The following is a 21,278-nucleotide window of genomic DNA, read 5'->3' as shown; positions in this document are numbered from 1 at the left end:
AATTCCCCTTGTCACTAGACAGACCCAAACTCTATTCCCCATGTTCAATTGCCTTTGTCCATAGAATCGATATTTTTTTCCATTGTTCGAATGCCTTTGTCGCTAAAATGGATATTTCCTTTTTTTTTCTTTCTCCAATGTTAAATTCCATTGTCGCTAATCTTACCCAGGGTTTTTTGCCCGTGTTAAATTTCCATTGTCGCTAAGCTTACCCAGGGTGGTTAATGTTAAATTTCCATTGTCGCTAATCTTACCCAGGGGGTGCATGCATTCAAAATCAAAGACCAAGAAAGATCGGGCATGTTACAAAGTTTACTGGATTTGTCCAAGCAAGAACTGGCTCGATTTAGTCCGTTACGTACCCCTGCACGACGTGTCATGCCTGTCCTCAAGTTGATTCGACGTAAAGACAATCAGTGGCGACGCGTTCCAGTATAAAAAATGTGTGTGACCAAGTAGGGGTATCAGTGTTTTTGGTGCTGAAGACTCAAACATGTCACCCTCCAGAAAACATCCCTCTTCTAAACAGCCCCAAGGAAAGAAAAGAAAAGGTCTGTCTCCTCGTTTAGTTAAACATGGGGACATGTTATCTGTCCTGTCCGAAGCTTCTCCACCCCTACGAAAAAAACTCATTCAATCGGCCTCCAAAGAGGTCATCGATACCGTGTGAGAATGCTGTTTGAACGTCTTGAAAGGCACGATCCCTTTGTCCAAACACCAGAAACAATGCTTAGGTAAACATTGTCACGTTCTTCGCCAAATGGTTCAAAAGAAAATTCCCATTCGTCAAAAGAAGATGTTGGTCCAACGTGGAGGTATTTTACCCCTCTTGTTAGGTCTTTTACTGAAAGGAGTCTTGGGAACCATGTCGGGAGGACTGGTGGGAGCAAGATAAAAAGGCCCTCGGAAGTCCCATGATCTCAGAATCGACCCCTGACAACCCCATGGAAGGACGAAAACTAGCTTTAGTGCCTTACAAACGATGGATGGAATACCATCGTTGGCAAGAACAACGCAGCCCGCATTTACCTCCCAATCCCCATTTGAGCGAGATGTCCCAGTTACAACATGAATTGCAGACCTTGATGGATCGCAAAGATTTGGCCGAAACAGAAAAATCGCAAAAGTACGGTCAACTCTTGCAACGACTGTAACTCTTTCACCAGAAAGCTTTAGACGAAACAGCTCTACCCACTCTGAAAGATTTTAAGACCTTGATGAAAAGTCCAGCACCATCACCAGTACCAGTACCACCACTACCAGTGACCAAGACAGAAAAAGGAGAAGAAGAAGAAGAAGAAGGGTTTCAAACTCCACCAGAAAAAGTACGCAAGTTAACAACGCCACCTACCTCCAGAATTGGATGGATTAAAAAGATGATGGCCACCCCTTCTTCATCACAAGAGAAAAAGAAAGTGAAGACAGAAGTGAAGACAGAAGTGAAACAAGAACCGATATCCCCCGCTCAGACATCCTCCTCTTCAACACCTATTGCCGGTCGCACACGCAAAGCATTGCAATCCAAGAGAGTACCCAAAGAGAAAGAGAGTAGCATCCTCCAAGAGTGGGTGTCTTATTAACACACAAACACAAAAAAAATGGAAAAAGTCTTAGCCAGCATTTACAACGATCCCTCTCATCCTGCAGGTTACGCAGGAGTTCAAAAATTGTATCGTGCTGCCAAAGCTCGATTGAAAAGTCTCCGTTTACCTCAAGTGCAACGATGGTTACAAGAACAAGCTACCTACACTTTACACAAACCCATTCGACGCAAGTTTTCCAGAAGTCGCACCCGACTGGAAGGCATCGATCATCAATGGCAAGCCGATTTAGCCGATGTCTCTCATTTGGCCAGCTACAATCGTGGCTACAAATATTTATTTTGTGTTATCGACGTCTTTTCCAAATTTGCCTGGGTCGTGCCCTTGACTTCCAAATCGAGCAGCGAGTTAGTGCGAGCCCTTCAACGGGTGTTGAAACAAAGTGGTCGTCACCCTCTTCGATGGCAAACGGACAAAGGCACCGAATTTCTGAACCAAGCTTTCCAAAAAGAATTAAAGAAACGTGACATTCATTTTTTTACCACCGAGAATCCTGAAACCAAAGCCAGCATCGTGGAACGTTTTCAACGCACTTTGAAAGAACGCATGTGGAAATATTTTACGCATCACCACACTCTGAAGTACATCGACATCTTACCGCACCTGGTGCAAGCGTACAACCAATCTTACCATCGAAGCATCGGACGTGCCCCGCAAGAAGTGACTCCCGACAACGAAGTGTTGGTGTTTGATCGCCTGTTTGGTACGTCCCAGACGAGGGCTGTCCCCAAGAAAAGTGGAGAGTTGGCCGTAGGAGATTGGGTGCGCATTGGGAAAACCAAACGCACTTTCGACAAAGGTTACTTACCTAACTGGACGACCGAATTGTTTCGCGTCACTGGACGAGTGCATGGCCGTCATCCTACCGTCTATAAATTGGAAGACATGAATGGAGAAGTGCTCAAAGGAACGTTTTATTTGCCCGAGTTACAACGTGTCACCAAAAAAGAAGACGACGTGTACGACATCGAAAGCATTCTCGAACGCAGAACCCGTAAAGTGGGCAAACGACGTGTCAAAGAAGTCAAAGTACGTTGGAAAGGATATCCACCCAGTTTTGATTCTTGGATCGACGCTTCGCAAGTCATCGACTATAAAAAGAAGTGACCATCATGCCCTTTCACACAGACGCAGCTACGTCGACCACTCCTTCACCTAGTTCTTCTGTGCAAGATTTACAAAAACAACCCTTGTGGGTGTGGTGTGGAGAACGTGTGCCTAAAACGCAAATCGTCTTTTTCTGCCAAATCTTCGTGGTGTATTGTGTCATCGGGGCAGCCATTGCCAATTTGAGTTTGCAACAAGGAGACAAACAATTGTGGACCATTTTATTGAGCAGTTGCATCGGTTACCTGCTTCCCAATCCCTCCCTGAAATTCTCTTCCAACGGGAACCACGGGAACCTTGTGTCCAGTGCCAGTGCCAGTCACCACTCCAACCACAACCAGAACCCCATTTTGAGCGGAGACACGCCTCTGACGTCCAGTAACCCCTCGGACAGCCACAGAACTCTGGAATTATGAGTCACCAAAACCAATTTTACTTAACCTTACCCAGTGACAGTTCCATGGAGGTGTTTCCCCACAACACGTTGTGCTGTTACACGGCCAAATTACCTCAGGCCATCCCCTTAGATCACGAAGCCCATTGGGAAGTGGCTTTGGTTGAAATGATTTACCCAACACAAATCAAAAACATCACTGAAACTCAAAACACTTTTGACGTCGAAATTCTGGACCCAACAGTGCAGCAAACCATGACGACCACTTCTCAACATAAATCACTTCCCAAGACCCCAATACTCCACAGTGACACTTCTCCTCCTTTTTACATTTATCAATTTAAGATTAACTCAGGCCATTATTTTAGTGGTCAACATCTGGTGGAGGCCATTGCTGACAAATTCTATGCAGCATTTGACAAAGTTCTGACCGGACTAAAAAAAACGTGTCACCATTGAGTACCACAAACTGTCTCACCGTCTACTCATCAAATTTGAAAGTGAGGAACAAAGTATACGTATTAAATTTTGCCCAGAATTGTATGACATTTTGGGTGGAGACCTCAATATGGACACGGATAAGCAGACCAAAAAGATTCACATAGCAGACATTGACAACAACGGGCATTTTGCAAGGTCTTTTCGTTACCCGGTAGAACTGAACCAGGGACTGAATTTGATCTTCGTGTACTCCGATGTGGTGGAGTACAACGTGGTGGGACACACCTCTGTACAGTTACTGCGTGTCATTCCTTTCAAAGTAAATTCTGCCACGGCCACTGACGAGGAAGGTGGAAACACTTATCACGTCCACCGCGAATTTGTACATCCTCACTATTTGCCGGTCAGCAAGTCGTATTTGGACACGGTCAACATTGCTATAAAAGGAGATCTGGGACAAAATATTCCATTCACCAAAAGAAAAGTCACGGTGAAACTCCATTTTCGAAAACGGTTCTCTCACGACTCGTAAGTCATGTATCCAGTGTACCGAGGGGTTGCTCGACAGCGAGGACACGGTTTAGGAGATATGTTAAAATCCGCCTTTCGTTCGGTGCCTCCGGTGTTGAAACCGATGGTGACACGCGGATTGCACGCCTTGAAAGATGCAAGGCAAAGAATTTCTCCAAAATGTCATCATCGACAAACAAAACCCTAAAGAAGCTTTCATGAGGGCAGGCAAAAATGTCTTGCTGCAAACGGGTAAAGACCTTTTGGGCCAACGAGACACACCTATAAATGCCCTGCACGCTACCGAGTCAGGCATTCAGCAAGGACAAGGCAGAAAGAGACGACGAAGAAAACACCCTTTCACCAGACTTCACACTTCTAAAACTAGAAAGGCCAAGAAAAGAAGAACCGTTCGAGACTTAGACGTTTTCGATTATTGAGACACAGCAACAAAAAAAAAATGATGCACCGAGAGTGATGCGCCTGTTCCAAGTCGGAACTGGACCTGTTTGCCATGCCCCCCACCATGATGACCATTCAAGAATCCCAATGGGTGGAATTTCATCCCGTCTCCTCATTGATAGATTCCTCTCCCATCGAGTTTGAAATCAAGGGACAGCCCGAAGATTACATCGATCTGAATAGCAGTTACTTGTACTTGAAAGTCAAAGTTCTAGATAAGGATGATGGTGCAGTAGAAGACACTGAGAATATAGCTCCCGTCAACAATTTCATGCATTCCTTGTTCAGCTCAGTGGACTTGTACTTGAATAACAAACTGGTCAGCAGCAGCATGGATACTTACCCTTATCGTGCCTACCTGGAAAATCTCTTGACATACGGAATAGATGCCAAGAATACTCATCTCAATGCTTGTTTGCTATGGGAACCTGACGAAGCGACCAAGTTTGACGAAATAGATAAAGACAATGACGGCTTTGAGGAAAGACGAAGCAAAATCTTAAATAAGAAGAGTTTAGAACTGATGGATCGTTTGCATTTGGACATGTGGTTGCAAGAGAAATATTTGCTGAACGGGGTAAATGTTCGCTTGATACTGAATCGTAGCAGTGCCGCTTTCCATTTGTTGGCTGATACTGCTGCTGGCAATCCTAAAAGCCAAATCGAGGACGTCAAACTCTACGTACGACGCGTGGAAGTGTTACCCAAAGTGGGAAATGACATCAGTCAAACGTTGAGCAGAACGACCGCCAAGTATCCCATACGACGTGTGGAAGTGAAAACGTTCACCATTCCCGCTTACCATCATTCCATGATCGAAGATCATCTGTTTCAAGGACAGTTACCCAAGCGTTTAATCCTTGGTATGGTCCTGAATTCAGCCTTCAACGGAGCCTTCAAAGAAAATCCTTTCAAATTTCAACACTTCAACGTGAAGAAAATCGAAGTCAGTCGCGATGGCAAGACCTTGTGTACCCGACCTTTCGAACCTAACTTTTCTCCCAATAAAATGAATTACTTGAGATCGTACTTGTCCTTGTACGAAGCGACCGGCCAGTTAGGGACCAACACCAGTCACGGCATTACGTACGAAGATTACGCAGGAGGCTATGCTTTGTGGGCTTTCGATTTCACTCCAGACCAGGGCAGCGACGAGGGACATTTCCACCCTATAAAATCTGGCCAGATTCGTGTGGAACTTCAGTTTACAGAACCACTGGACAAGACAGTGAACGTCATCCTCTATGCAGAATTCGATAATACGATAGAAATCAACAGTTTGAGAGAAGTCATTCTAGACTATTAGAAGCTATGGAAGACTGTTCTCCTTCTTTACCTAGTGGAGAAGCTTTGAAGATGGAATGTGAGGAGACCGTGGAAGGAGAATCCCAACACAAAGACGAAAAGGACATCGTGATCAAGTCGAGATGTCCAGAACAAGAACAGCAATTGGTCTCCTACTGTGCTACATACCTGGCAGACACAATTACGATATGGATGAAGCATGATTACTATGGATGTCAAAACATCAGTCAAGAAGAAAAATTCAACGAATACCTGGACGAAGCTTGGAGTCTGTTTAAAAAAGACGTGTTACGTTGGTGGTATAAAGACTTGCGTGAACATTTCTGTCCTCCATTAACGACTCGAGACATCCATTACATCAAAGCCCTCTTTGACAAATTCAAAGAGAAAGTCGAGATCGAAATTGATCACTTATTATCAGCAAAAGAACATTTAGTGACTTATTTTGATCGTGATTTTTCTAGAAACGATGAGAAAGTAAATCGTTGATTTTGTGACTAGTATGCTTATTTTGTTGTCTTCAGCTAGGAAACGTAGTGTTCATCCATGACTCAATGACTTGCAACAGTGGAAATCACAATTTCATTCACAACTTTGCCAACCCTGTTTAAAGTAGAGTGTAAATTGAAAAAAATGTTTGTCATTTGAAAAAAACGTTTGATGTTATATTGTTGGATTATTGTTAAAAAATGTTAGAGTTGTTGGTTAGTGTTAAGTGATTTTTGAATAAAAAATGTTGTGTTTTGAAAAAAATGCCTTTGTGGTTTGTTTGGCTATAAGAATGTTTGATTCATGCTCTTTGACTTCTTACTATCCCTCTCATGACACTCATTGAACATTGCGGCTCGAAAACCGTGGAGGGATGTTTTCCTTCACGTCCGCGCTTTGACTTTAAGAACCGGGGTAGTTTCCAGTCTAACCATCCATTGTCGACTCATCCTCCTACGAAGATGTGCTCCAAACTAGCTAAGCTCAACGAAGCCTACGTGAATTTGCATAGGGTCAGACACAGTCTGATACCGAAGCCAGAAGAGATAGAGAATGTGAGAATGTTAAAAGTTACTGAAGATCTAATAGAAGAGCTCTTCAGAGAAGAAGTGAACAGGAAGAAAGAAGAATGGACAGAGAAGTACAGACTGCAGAGACAGCAGCAGCAACAGCAACAACAACAGCAACAGCAGCAGCAGCAGCAACCTGAACCTGACAGAGGCTTTATCGATTGTCGTATCGACACCAAAGAGTTCTTCTTCTCTTTCCGAAGAAGCAGACCTATCGCCAGAAAGTCTATCCTCAGAGGACATCGCATTCTTAGAAACTAAAAGATTGCCATAGCAAACAAAAAAACAGAAAAAAAACAGCCCTTTTCAGGGCTACCCAATACTCTAGAAAAGAAATAACAATCGATTTGCCAATGTGTGTAGGTAGAGTAGTGTGAATATAAACACTAACTCTTTTGTGTATAGGATTGTGTGTTTGTAAGTGCTCACGTACGTTGTTGTGAATAGTAGATTAAGATCATGTATTTTTTTTATTATTTTTTTTTTGGTGTTTGAGGTGTGGGGAGAGTAGATTTGGGGTTGGATTACTTTGAGTATGTGGATAGTATATTGAAGTGATTAATGAAAAAAATTTTTAGAATAGTGATGAGCAGTATAAAAAAGTGACTGAGTGTTTCTTTTAGGTCCGCGCGTTGTTTGGTCATGATCTAGGTAAGATCAATTTTATGTTTTTAGGGGGATGTTTTCCTTCACGTCCGCGCTTTCACTATAAATTGAAACTCGCTGGGCAGTCTAGCTACCCTGTTCATTCGTTGACAAAACAATGAATACCAGAATTGTGAAACTGCTAGAACTCCAGATGCACCTGGAATATGCCAGGCGCATACTAAATGAACTGGCCGCGGAGACCATTGTCGAAGAAGCAAGGATGAAAGAGGAGGAGGAAAGAAGAAAAAAAGAAGAGGAGGAGAGAAGAAACAAAGAAGAGGAGAGAGGAAATTTCAGAATCCCAGAGACAGAAAATTGGGATTCTGAAGCCACATATCCCGCCTCTGCACTCCGAAGAAGAGAGGTGAAGGGAGACTGGGGAAGAAGATGCGTGTGTGGCGCCAGGCCAGGAAGGTGCCAGCATTAGATTGGTGCATCTGGAGTTCAAAGAAAAACCAACAGTCCTTTTCAGGGCTACCCAATACTCTAGAAAAGAAATAACCATCAATTTGCCAATGTGTGTAGGTAGAGTAGTGTGAATATAAACACTGACTCTTTTTAGTGTGAGGGTATGTGTTTGTGTGTTTGTGTTTGTAAGAGCTAAGGTATGTTTGTGTGAATAGTAGATTATGGGTTTGTTTATTGTTTCTTAGCGTATGTGGAGAGTATAGTTAGGGTTTTGTAACCGCTCACGTACGATTGTGTGGATAGTAGATTATGGATTATGTTTTAATGATTTGCGTGTGTAAATAGTAGATTTGGGGTTTGTTTATTGTTACTTCACTTATGTGGATAGTATATTATATGAAATGAGAAAAGTAGGAGATGGTTTCCTTCACGTCCGCGCGTTGTTTGGTCATGATCTAGGTAAGATCAATTTTATGTTTTAGGGGATGTTTTCCTTCACGTCCGTACTTTAACTATAAGAACCCACAAGGTTTGATGTTCGAACCATTCTACGGAATAATAAAAACGAAGATGGTGGTTGCAAGTGAGTTGTTCAACAATTTGGTACATATATACAATTGGATAATGGATGGTATCTATGTAGTGGAGAGACTAGAAAAAGAATGGAAGATAGCAGAGTATCTGGACTACGCTAAATGCCTAAACGTAGCAAAAGAAGTGATAGCAGAAATGATAGAAGAAGAGGAAAAGAGATTGAGAGGTATGATAAATCCCACCTATGTCAGAGTGGGAAGCCTAAAGGAAGCACTTGACAATGCAAGCAAAGTCAGGTGCTTTCTTGAAAATATGTCACATGGGACAGAGTGCTCTTTTGTGGAGAGAGGTCAGGAAAGACTGAGGAAAGGAGAGGAGTTGATGAGAAAAGTGATGGAGGTAGAGGTAAAGAAGATTAAAGAGAGATGGAATAAAGAAAGAAAAGATCAGGAAAACAAAAAGAAACAGGCTGATTTTGAAAGGCTAAATCAGAATTGAATCAAAGTCCAGGAAAAGTTTAGAGCCTTGGGCCATCCAGACTGGATGCCAGAGGAGAAAAAGAAGAAGAAAGGAATAATGGAAAAAGTGAGGACTTGGTGGAAGAAGTGGAGGAGTTAGAAGAAGAAGAAGAAGAAACCCAAAGGCCCTTTTCAGGGCCACCCACATTTCTCGAAAAGAGATAGCCTTTCGATTGCCTACCCCTTTTTTAATTTTTTTTTTAAAAAAAATCCCATGTTCAATTCCCCTTGTCCCTAAAGTAGTTTTTTTTTCTTTTCTAACATGTTCAATTCCCCTTTGTCCCTAGACAAACCCAAACTCTATTCCCATGTTCAATTCCCCTTGTCACTAGACAGACCCAAACTCTATTCCCCATGTTCAGTTGCCTTTGTCCATAGAATCGATATTTTTTTTCCATTGTTCGAATGCCTTTGTCGCTAAAATGGATATTTCCTTTTTTTCCCTTTCTCCAATGTTAAATTCCATTGTCGCTAATCTTACCCAGGGTTTTTTGCCCATGTTAAATTTCCATTGTCGCTAATCTTACCCAGGGTGGTTAATGTTAAATTTCCATTGTCGCTAATCTTACCCAGGGGGTATTTTTAATGCTAATTCCCATTGTCGCTAATCTCACCCCATTCACTACTGAAGTGTATGAACTTTTTAAAGTGATCTGTTGTGAATTGTGAATTGGATTGTAACAATGGATTAAAGAATAAATTAATTATATAAGGTAAGTGTCTTTGAGTTTTGATTTTAAAATAAGAAGCTACACTCACGCACTCATATACACGTACTATAGGAGTAAAATGTTTTTTTTTTTTTTTGAGTTATTGGCAAATTGAAAGGCTATCTCTTTTCGAGAGACGTGGGTGGCCCTGAAAAGGGCCTTTTTTGGTGTAGGGGTGAGTTTAAGCAATCAACTTTAACTGCCTTAAGCCTTTGCTACGGCCAAGGCCTACTTCTGGACTGCGTACTGTTGATGATGATGATTGGGTTGAAATCACTAAGGGTGGTACGGTAGGCTTAGTCACAGGGTTAACGTGTTTAGCTCGGAAAGGTCGTATTCTCTTCGGTCGTAATAAAGAAGTCTGATACATTTGTTTCAGACTTCTTAACTCCGCTAAAATGTCCAACAGTACCGTGACCGTTTGATTTTCACCCTCTTGTTTCTTTGCTGCTACTTCTTCTTCTTCTTGTTTTTTTCTTACCTCTTCTTCTTGCTACTGTTGCTGTAGGAGAAAAGCTTGTTCCGCTTCCTTTTGTCGTTGTATAAATTTCTCCAATTCTTCTTTCTGTCTCTGTCTAAAATTCTCCACTTGCGGTAATGAAGAAGGTAACGAAGGTTCCGGAACAAATTCTTGCGAGGTAAGAAAATCCACAAAATCCCAATTTACCTCTTCTGAAAGTAAGTCCGGGTTCCCTTGGGCGGTCTCCACTGCTGGTGCACCCCAATGGATCGTTTTCTGAGTTTCCGTCATGTTGAATCACTGTCGCATAGATTGACTGCACACAGGCGCTAGCGAATCTATATAGACCACGTGACGTCACAGACTGCTCTCTTCGGATTGGATGCAGGCTGACTGAATTTTGTTACGCGTGTTCGGATTGGTGAATGAACTCAATCCGTTTCAATCCTTCCTCTACCTATAAATAAGCGCAGTTCACTGCATTGATTCACCTGTTCTCGTCGCCTCAAGATGTGGACCACAGTTGAATCATCCACCCTTGTGTCTTCAATGATGTTTAGGACGGACATGCTCATGTATGTCCGATCCAAGTGGACCGTTGTCAACAGGACAGACACCAGTCTGTGGATACGTAGGATCTAGGTAGAAAGACAAGGATGCCTCAAAAGAGTGCTGATTTACGGTCCTACAGTGAGGCGCAGCCTAAGGACAAGAAGAAGACCAATGCGGTGCCACTTATGTTAATGGATACATTAACATAAACCCAAAGGCCCTTTTCAGGGCCACTCATAGGTCTCGAAAAGAGAATGATTTTCCATTGCCTACCCCTTTTTTTTACTTTTTTTTTTTAAAAAAAAAAAAATCCCATGTTAAATTTCCCTTGACGCTATACAGTCCCACCCTGTTTAAATTCCTATACAGTCCCATATTCCCATGTTCAATTCCCCTTGTCGCTCAACAGTCCCAAAATCTATTTCCCATGTTAAATTCCCTTGAGGCTAAACAGTCCCACGATTTTTCTCCATGTTAAATTTCCGTTGAGGCTAATCCGTCTCGGGGGGGGGGGGGGGGTCTGTAATACTAATTCCCATTGAGGCTAATTCGTCCCCCTTCACTACTCCCGACCCTGTTGCATTTTCCCTTGTCACTCAACAGACCCAAGATTTTTTTTCCATGTTCAGTTCCCTTTGATGCTAGAGTGACCCAAGACTTTTTCCCATGTTAAATTCCCCTTGAGGCTATATTGTCCCACGATTTTTCCCCATGTTAAATTTCCATTGAGGCTAAACGTTCCCAAGGGGTTCTGTAATGCTAATTTCCATTGAGGCTAATGTATCCCACTTAACTACTGAGGTCTATTGGAGCTAGTTTTCCACTGAATTAAAAGCTGGTGCTCCGTGACATATTTCTGGATGTTTTTTCCTCTTCTATATACATGGTCACCAGCTCATTCTGTGTTATGTGCATTGAAGTCCCCACATATAATGATATTCGTTCCCTTATCTTTAAATAAATCTATATAACTTTGAGAGGGGTTAGCATTATTTGCCCGTGGGTCATATATAATGTAGATGTTAAATTTTTTTGTCCTATGTTGAAAGTGATTGTTTGATATTTTATAAGGTTTATTTTTAAGTGAATGTTTGGATTTATTTCTATCATCTCTGAGATGGCATTATGGATGTAGATGGTTAGCCCTCCTCCTTTTTTCCAATTGCTCCTGTGTTTGAGGAGTTTTTGTCACAATGGGTTATTTTAGGTATGGTTTTACTTGTTTCAGTTAAGTGTGTTTCTTGGAGATACAGGATATGCTGCTTCTTGGTGGTGGTGTTGATGGCCGCTATCAATTCACCATTGTTTGGTATTAAGCCTCTGCAATTCCATTGCCATATGATGAATTGATTAGTATATGTTCTACACTATGTATATTCTTTGTTATAGGTTTTTCTTTCTTGCATTAAATGTGATGTAGGGAACTTTGTAAGTGCTAGTTACCCTTTGGAAGAAAAAAATCTATATCAATAACAACGAGGCCCTGAAAAGACGTTTTCATTCAAACTTTACGTTCCCAACCTTTTCAAACGAAAGCTTGTTCCACTAGATCAAAATATATGCATATACTCGTATCAATCTTTAATCCGAGTTTCATTTTCCACCCCATTTGTTATATTTGGTCCTCTGACCATTCCCGCCCCATTTTTTTATATTTGGACATTTAAGTTCGGATGTAGGCCCAAATATCAACATACAGGTTGGAAGGGTCAGATGACTAGCATTAATAAATCTTTTATTAGCAACGCCAAACTTTCCAAGTTCCGGCGTTTTTGTGGCGATTGTGCGGCGGATTGGTCTATTCTGCATGAAAGCAGCCAATGAAAGGTACAGTGGCTTATTCGGATCTTTTCTTATTTTATGCTTGCCTTTTCTGATTCTCCCAAAACGAAAGCGAGTGATGGAAATTCCTGAACGTTGCAAATTCCTGTCGTCTGTTGATATTTTTCAACGAAACAAAGGTACGACAGTACATTACATGCAGTATAATCGGAATTGCATTTGCTTTATAAATACTCATTGAAATTTTACGTTTTTTTAATGCTTGTTTGATATAAAAATTTGTATGCACACGTGCTATTGAAAATATTTCAAGATGGCGGGAAAAATTGTTACGGTTTTGTTTTCTTGAAGGAAATTATTTGGTGTGGTTTTAAGTATCAGGCCAGGTTTGTGCGAGGCTCGACATAGTCGGCACTTAGGCGTCTGTGTGCGTGCCTTACCCCCTCCTTCTATTTGTAACGGTTCGTTTCGTCCCAGATTCATTTCGTCAGAGTCGTTTCGTTTTTGTTTTTTTTTTAAAACCTGTTAACTTTTACTTGTATTTTCTTTTAAGGTCTGTTGATAATACGAATTGGCGTAAAGGGTGGGTGGGTGTGGTGTAATCAAATATCACGTACAACATTTTGGCGGAAAATGGATTTGAACTTAAATATGCATTTTGAACTTGTATTTTAGCCGAAATAGAACATATCACAGGAGTCTGAGAAAGACTTTGTGACGGTAATGGTGAAAATATTGGTTAATTCGGCGGATCAGATTCATGCGATGGTGTCCGAGAGTTATGCATTGGTACGTTACTGTCTTTTGAATTGATATATATAGCTTTTTCAGTTTTGCGATTCTGAAGCGATAAAAGACGCGTGACAAAAGTAGAATCGAATGGATGGTTAGGGTCACAGGGGTTCGTTACAAAGAAAATTTTGGAGTATCCATCCTTGAATCAAGGGATGGGCGTTCTATCCTGTAACAGTATAACAAGGGAAGACACCAGTCCGCACCTCTCTGTAGTTCCAACACTGCTAGTTTATCCTAATTGTGTCTGCTAATTTCCAACTTAAGACAGTCGAGAATAGTTCAGTTTTCAAAACAGCTTGACACACTTCGTTCAGTTTGTGACATAATGGAGAAAATGCAATAATTATTGCTGATTTTGACGTTTGGACAAATGCCGTCTAGCAGTGCCGTTTTGCATTCTGATAGTCTTGGATTTCACCCTTGACTGAAAGGTAAGATCCGAACAACCTAGAGTCCACAGTAAATATTGTTAATGTACATTGTGATGCATTTTAATTTTTATGGCAATAACAAATATTGATTTTGGTAAATTTCGTGCTGATTGCTGGTTACATTGTTGCACAGTGCATTGTCAACTCCTGAAACATACTTATTGTTGAACTACAGACTCAAGGTTGTTTGGATTTTACCTTTCGGTCAAGAGGCTAAAAATAAAACTCTATGACCAAATGTGAAAGAAACAATAACTTTCAGAACAGTACACTGGCAAGGCATATTGGGTTGCCAGAACACAAACGGCTGATGGAAGGTCCACAATACCAGGCAGATTTGAATGCAGGTTTACAGAAACATTCTTCCAAACAAGATGTAGCAGTGAAAGTGCTACTTAACTGTGTACATTGACTGAGTGTAGAAGACATCTTTTTTAAAAATAGGAATCTCTTCTTAATTTAATACATGACATAGCGGCTGAAGAAATTCATGCCTTTGGCATTTTGAAGAATTCTGCCAATATGCTAATATATCAACACCATGTACTAACCCACGAATCTCATCACATACAATGAATCCACAATACAAGTGATTCCATTGAAAAGATGTACACACATATTTATAATATTCAATAATATTGTCACAGGTCATATAGGTCTGAATTCATTGGATAAAATAGCACAATCACGTAACAAATGATGAAGCACATTTACTTTTCAGTACGTCTCAGATCGGTAAAAGTTACTTTGTGTTTTAAGGCGCCATTTGTAGTGTTTATAAGCATAAACTTTTTCCCTGCAAAAGGAAACTTTCACGACACAGCAAACGTGTTCCTGTCACTTTGGAAAATGAAAACATCCATCAGATTCCGTTGCTTTATTTTCTTTGTTTTTATTTAAGATTGTAGTCGGCTTTCTTTGATGAAAGGTGCATGCATTATTGAAGTCACTGCAAAAGGACTGCTTTGGAGAACCCAAAAAATTGTATTGCATGATTGAGAATGATCTTTTTTCCATTGATTAGTTTCATAACCATCAGTGCTTCAAAGGGAATCTGTTTTCTTTGAAATTTCAGCAAACTATTTTATCTGGATACATTTTTTAAAATGGAATTGGCCATCGTTTGGTCGATTGTAGTTCATATCATGTACAAATATCAGACTAGGTAAATATATTAATTACTAGGGAATGGCTGAAAGATTGATTACGAGATAATGCCTCGTCTGGTTGATCTCTGCTACCAGAAAAAGCAGATATCTCACAACATACAAGACTCATGCTTGATGTCAACATGAGCGGGTTATGATATAACAATGCACTGTTAAGATGGTTTGTCAATATGGACAAAGAAATTGTTTATGTAACAACAGATAAATTTTAGTGCATTTTATATAAAGTTTTCAGCTTCCTTTCATGAGGCCTCTGAATTTCTCCACTCCAAATGAATGGTTGTATACACAAGGTTAAACAGCCAATAAAAAAAATTCCCAGATGGTATATTTTGCTGCCAATATGGAAAATAAAATCACAGTTTGCTACAATGGCAAAGCCCTACATGATCCCAGAATAAATGTTTTAGCCGTCATTTTCGTACTTTTAAGAAGAAAAAACTTATTTTTTCTTGTATGAGAAAAATACATATAAACTTTCAGGAGCCAAGCCATGATCGTCTTGTATTATTCATGCGCGATCTCTTCCCCAAAATGATGATATACTTGTTACTCTTTTTTTTGGTACTTTTAAGAAAGAAATTTTTTGTGTACATCTATATAAAATTTCAGGAGCCATGCCACGACTGTGTTATATCCAAATTCGTTTTATAACGGAGCGTGCTATATTTGAGTCACACTGTATGTATGAATGTGTGTGTATATATATATATATATATATATATATATATATATATATATATATATATATATATATATATATATGTGTGTGTGTGTGTGTGTGTGTGTATATATATATATGTATATGTATATATACTTACAATGGTGTTGAACTCTGTTACACTGGAGTACGTTGAAAAAGTCTCAGATGATGTGTCTAACCTTTGCCACGAGTTTGTTACAAATTTGCATGTGGAGATGGTTGCAAGATTTCCAAAGAGCAGCACACATGTGACAACAGCATTGGAGGTTTTTAGTCTACGTAACCTCACGTTCCTATCTTCTAAAGAACAAGAAATGTATGGTTATGACCAGATAAAAATTCTGTGATCATTTTGGTCAGGAGAAGAAATCAAAAGAAGCTATCAATCCCCCTTTGTGTGACCCAAAATATGTTTCGACAGATTGGTCTCTTGCTAAGATTATCATTAAAAGAGAAATGTACCCTAGAGACAAAATGTGCTGACTCGGGCAGTTTGTACATCAACATCATGCAGAAACATTTCTAAATCTTCTTCAGTTATCATCAGTGACCATGGTTATGCCATACCAAACCGCTTACTGAGAGAGGATTCAGCAACCAAAATTGAACCAAAACTGCATGAAGAAGCTATCTAGAAGAAAGGTTCTCAGTTGAAGGACCTCTTTTGAGAGAATTTAACAAGGCATTGGTAGAGTGGAGGATGAGGAAGGACAGGAGGCTATTTAGGAAATAGTGATCATATTTGCAGAATAGTGCAGTTACAATTACAGTCAAGCTGGATGCAGATGTACATATTTTCCAGTTGAGAGCTAACTGTAATAGCAAATATACTTTCTCTAATTCATTTTGAGCTTTGGACTTTCTTTAACAATAGTATTTTGTTCCATGAAAGGAAAATATGTACTTCTCTGATCTTTCTTAGTATGAATTCGTAACCAATCAGAATTGAGCATGTGACACGCAGATAGTACTTAACACAGTCTTTTTAAGATTGGCTAGAGGAGTGACACTATTTGCGGTCTATGGTTAGTGTGTAGTCAGAATATTGTTATTAGAAAACAAGACTTTGATTTCAGTTTTAAGTGTTATACTATAATATACAGAAGACATGATATGGATTTAATGCACATCTTATACTTGCTATTATTCTTTTTGAATACATAGAGGGTTTTTTAGACCATACTGGATAAATACCCACATTTATCAAATCCTAGATGCGACCCTGTATTGTTATTTTATGCTTTTATATTCTTTGGACAATGTTCATTTAATGTACATTGATTGCCAGCTTGTGAATGTTTCTAGAAGTATTTAAGATGCAGCACAGAATGGAAAGTTTTGTGAACAAGTTTAATGCTTACTTTTTATAGATAGTTTAAATATGTGGAATCGGGCCTCCTGTACAAAGTTCAAAATAATATGCCATCAGATTATCAGAATATTTATTATCCAGTCTCTGTATTTTAATAGTATTTGTCAGATCATTGCATTCATGTATTTTAATAGTATTTGTCAGATCATTGCATTCATGTATTTTAATAGTATTTGTCAGATCATTGCATTCAGCTATTTATCCATACACACTAGAATAGAATGAAATGTTCACATTAGTTTTACATAGTGTTTAATATGAAATATCTTGCATGATATAAATTGTGTACATCCCTTTCACATAGGTGTCAATCCTTTGAGATGAAAACCCGTACGCCAAACCAATAAAAACCTTACACGAAAAAATGTATTCATACATTATATAAGATCAATAGTTTTAAAACAACAAATGCTATACACAAATTATTATGACGCATATTTACATAATTATTTACATTTCTGAGACTTCATTTCATTCTTTTTACTTGCAACACTATCATCTTCCTGCTTTGGCCAAGCTAAGAAGCTTTTGATGGATGCTCCCTTCTTCATTTCAAAATTTCTTTAATGCAGTTTTGTCCTAAAGTGTTCCTCCAAATCATATATGCCCAATGCACCAGTTGAATGTCTTTCCTACATATTTTACAAAAAGCATGTGAAGATCCTAACTTGGATACATCTACATTGTCAGGGAAGACTTTAATCCAATCAGCCTGAAACTTGCCACGACCTTGGTCAGTGTCTTCAAGCTTGCGTTTCTTTGAGTTAGGCTCAGCCATTAGATGGATGGAATATTTCAACTAGATGAGGAAATAATTTTAAAAAATTAGAGTTGATATGTGATAGAGGAAGATCTCCCAATTACAAATATATTACAAATTTATATTTGTCCCCATAAACACCCAGATATTACACCAGGAGCTATCGAAAAATTTAATCCAGTAATATTTTTTTACAAAGTAGCAGTCCGGAAGTTTATAATTCGTAAGCTGTTGATCGTTTCTATTAAAATTGCATATCTGTTGTTTGAAAAGTTATGAATTTGCTATATGGTGTGCTGATTATGGTCACAAACTTGATATAAATTGGCCGTGTTACATATTTTCAAGTCACTCAATATCTGTACTACGTCCATCATTATGGCACTGAATCTTCCTGTTGGCATCACCTATCTGACAAACTTAACTCAAAACTATAATAGCACGATAAAATGCCAGTGCTAAAATCAGTAGAGTATTTAATTTTAATTAGTATATAATAAATCGACTTTATCTCCACACAGAAAAGTCGGACGAATTATGGTTACACCATGATTGCAACACTATGTAAAGTATGAAAATTGGTGCAAACTTTATGCATTTGATAGTAATAAGTATAAATAATAAAATAATATATAAAATAAGAAAACATACTTACTACACAGATAGTTAGTCAATATTAGAAATCTTGAGTGAGCGTCTAATCTCCGAGCAATAAACGACAAGATCTTCACACACTGTGAACCACGAGTAAAACTTGTTTCATTATCAAAGGAAAAGTGCAGTTTTGAGTATGATTTGATTGGTTGTTTTGGGCCACCATAGTCTCACTGAATTCTGGTGCTAAATACAAATTATGCTAAAAGTCCCATTTGCACACAAAATGAAAATTTTTTTTTTTACAAATAAACCCTGTACAAAACGGTTGGCCATCATTCGATGAAATAAGTATGACTCTGACAACTACATCATACAAACTTAGATTTGGTGTTGGGAAAAGTTTTGAAGAAGAATTGATTTCAGTAATGAAATCCACCCACTTTTCTTTAAATATGGATGAAATGTACAAGTTCAAACATAAAATATGGCCTAAAGGCATCTGGAAAAAGTGCAGTAAAGTACTACAAGAAAAAAGATTTTTTGCATGAGAGAATAGATGTCAGAATATGCGCACTGCATGTTGCCAATACAAGCAGGAACATGAAAGGAATAAGGCTGTTGTTGAGAAGGAAAAGAAATGATTGCACATTGAACGAAAAGTATGTGCACTGCATGTCTCCAAGCACCAGCTTGAAAGGAAAAAGGCTGTCATTGAGAAGGAAAAGAAATGATTGCACATTGAGCCAAAAAAATCATTGGTGACAAAAAGGAAGGCAAAAGAAATCTTTGCTAAAGCCGCAAAAAGAGCTCAACTGGCATAGCAACAGGTTGTGTCCATTGGAGAAAAAGACAATTGAATGTATGGGGTTATTTGTATATAGTTGATGTACTTGGGTGTTCATTTTACAGATATGAAAAGAGAGAAGTATAATATATTTGCTGCAAAAATTGACAAATTATTGTGATTTAATTACGATATGAACACTGACATGCACATGAAATAACTTAAGCACCAAAAGTATTGGAGAACAAATTCATGTGACAATAAATATTGTGAAATTATCAAAGTCAAGTTGAAAAGTTTTGGCCAGTTTTTTATTTATTCAAATGATTATTGTGTTATATATTATGATCATAAGTTGCACCAGGAGCAGTTTTTTATGGTTGTAAAATGCATTTTGGGCCTGTGGCCTTTGGCCCCCAAGACCCCCAGATCGGGAGGCACTGCCCCTCCAGACCTCATTGGGGGAGACCCCCTTCCCTTCCAATTTTTCAGCTTTTTATGGAATACCAAAATAATGTCTGTAGCGTGACCCCTGTGTTATGTATATTTCCATAGCTGCCAACCCTCACAAATTTGGTGTGAATTTCACGACTTTTTCAGCGTATCACTGATTCACGCCGCAATCCTCAATTATTTTAAATCTTTAATAAAATAACCGATTTCCTGTTAAGCGCTAGTCGTGGCATTTGCAGTTGCCGAAATGGTCCGGTACTGCTGGTCGCGATATTAGTAGATCTACAGCCGATTAGTACAGTTGTCCCGGTAGCAAGCATTTTAGCCTGTTTTAATCTATATTTATAAGAGTAGTTTTACAAATGCTTTTGAGAGAAACTGGGGACTAACTGGAATTTTGCTCCGAACATGCGTCACCAACACTGATTTGAGTTACAATTCAGCCTTACCTGTAAGATCTTGAAAATGTCTTCACCACCAAGGAAAAAGAAATGTATTACTCAAAAAGTGAAGTTTAATTTGGAATATATCAAAAATTGGTTGTGCATTCTGCCATTAAACATTGATAATCATCATGCTTTTTGCACTCAGTGTGCCATCGCAGAGACGATGTGAGGAAGCACGTTGGTTGCAAAAAACACGTAGAAGTTGGGAAAATTAAGAATTCGAAGATTTCAGCTCTGGAATATTTTAAGCCATCGGTGGAAGACCTGCAGGCTACCAATGCTGAAGCATTATTTGTGAGTTTTCTTGTCAAACACATTCTACCTTTATCAGCTGGAGACGATGCTAAACATTTGTTCTGACAAATGTTCCCGGACTCGAAAATCGCTTCCAAATTTTCCTATGGAAGAACCAAAAGTGCTGCTGCTCCTGTGCATTCCTCATAGCATCATTGACATCGAAAGAGTATTTTCTTTAGTGAGGAAAATAAGACAGACTTTAGGGCCTCCTTAGCTGCAGAAAATTTGTCAGCAATTTTAGTCACCAAGATCAACCAGCGGGCAAGAAGTCTGAACTGTTTAGAAAACAAATTTATGATCAAGCAATTGAGGAAGTTCAAGTCTGCCACAGCATCATGTCTTGATAAATAAATATTTCTGCATATTTGTAGTGTTTTAGTTTTATATTGCGAACTTGATATAGTGTAGTATTGACGGTCAGAGTGGATGGAGTGGTCTGAGTGGATGTAGTTATTGTCATGGTACTTTTCGCTAATTCATGTCCAAATTCACGACTTTTTATCCCTATTTTCACTAATTGTGAGCCTGGAAGGTTGGCACCTATGTATTTCTATTATGCGTTTAATTTTGATCTCATTTCTGGCAATGGAGACCCCTGTTTAAAGTTAAGAAAGATGACGACTGAATGAATATTGAGGCATTCCCTCTAGTCACCCTTGGTCCCTGACAGGTTTTGGTATTATTGTAACTCGTCAGAGGGAATTCTTTTCCTTGATTAATTTGTTAGCCAATCACTTTGTCTTGTCAGTGAGACAGAGGTTGATATGCCCCCATTGTCTGGTATTGCCTCAAGTTCATGTGACACTCATATAGTCACGGCCTATTTTTGCAACATCCAGCCTTCGGATTAAAACATAATTATAGAGATGTATGATTTTAGTGAGGGGTATAAGCAAAGCCATGACTAAAAAACTCTCATGAGAGGAATATAAATTAATTTAAAAATGCCTGGACTCCCATTTAAACAGAGATGTTAATCCC

The 21,278-nt window shown here is 39.1% G+C and overlaps 1 protein-coding gene across 4 annotated transcripts in view; it reads left to right on the top strand.

The window, feature by feature from the left end:
* Positions 1-12,583: 12,583 nt before the first annotated feature.
* The window catches only part of LOC149795621 (uncharacterized), a 103,298-nt gene continuing 94,603 nt past the window's right edge, over positions 12,584-21,278 (top strand). For 3 of the 4 annotated variants that reach the window (XR_016422365.1, XM_089965449.1, XM_089965451.1), the window contains exon 1: positions 12,584-12,669. The gene's annotated coding sequence lies outside the window, so the exon portion shown is untranslated. Of the gene's footprint in view, positions 12,670-13,059; positions 13,280-21,278 lie in introns of those variants that run through there. The other variant, XM_089965450.1, reaches the window with a different exon arrangement.

The sequence above is a fragment of the Sinohyriopsis cumingii genome, chromosome 7 (genome assembly GCF_028554795.1).
Source record: "Sinohyriopsis cumingii isolate HCF-2022 chromosome 7, ASM2855479v2, whole genome shotgun sequence".
NCBI classification, from domain to species: domain Eukaryota; kingdom Metazoa; phylum Mollusca; class Bivalvia; order Unionida; family Unionidae; genus Sinohyriopsis; species Sinohyriopsis cumingii.
The sequence above is the reverse complement of the archived record's forward strand: the minus strand, read 5'-3'. Positions and strand labels throughout refer to the sequence as shown.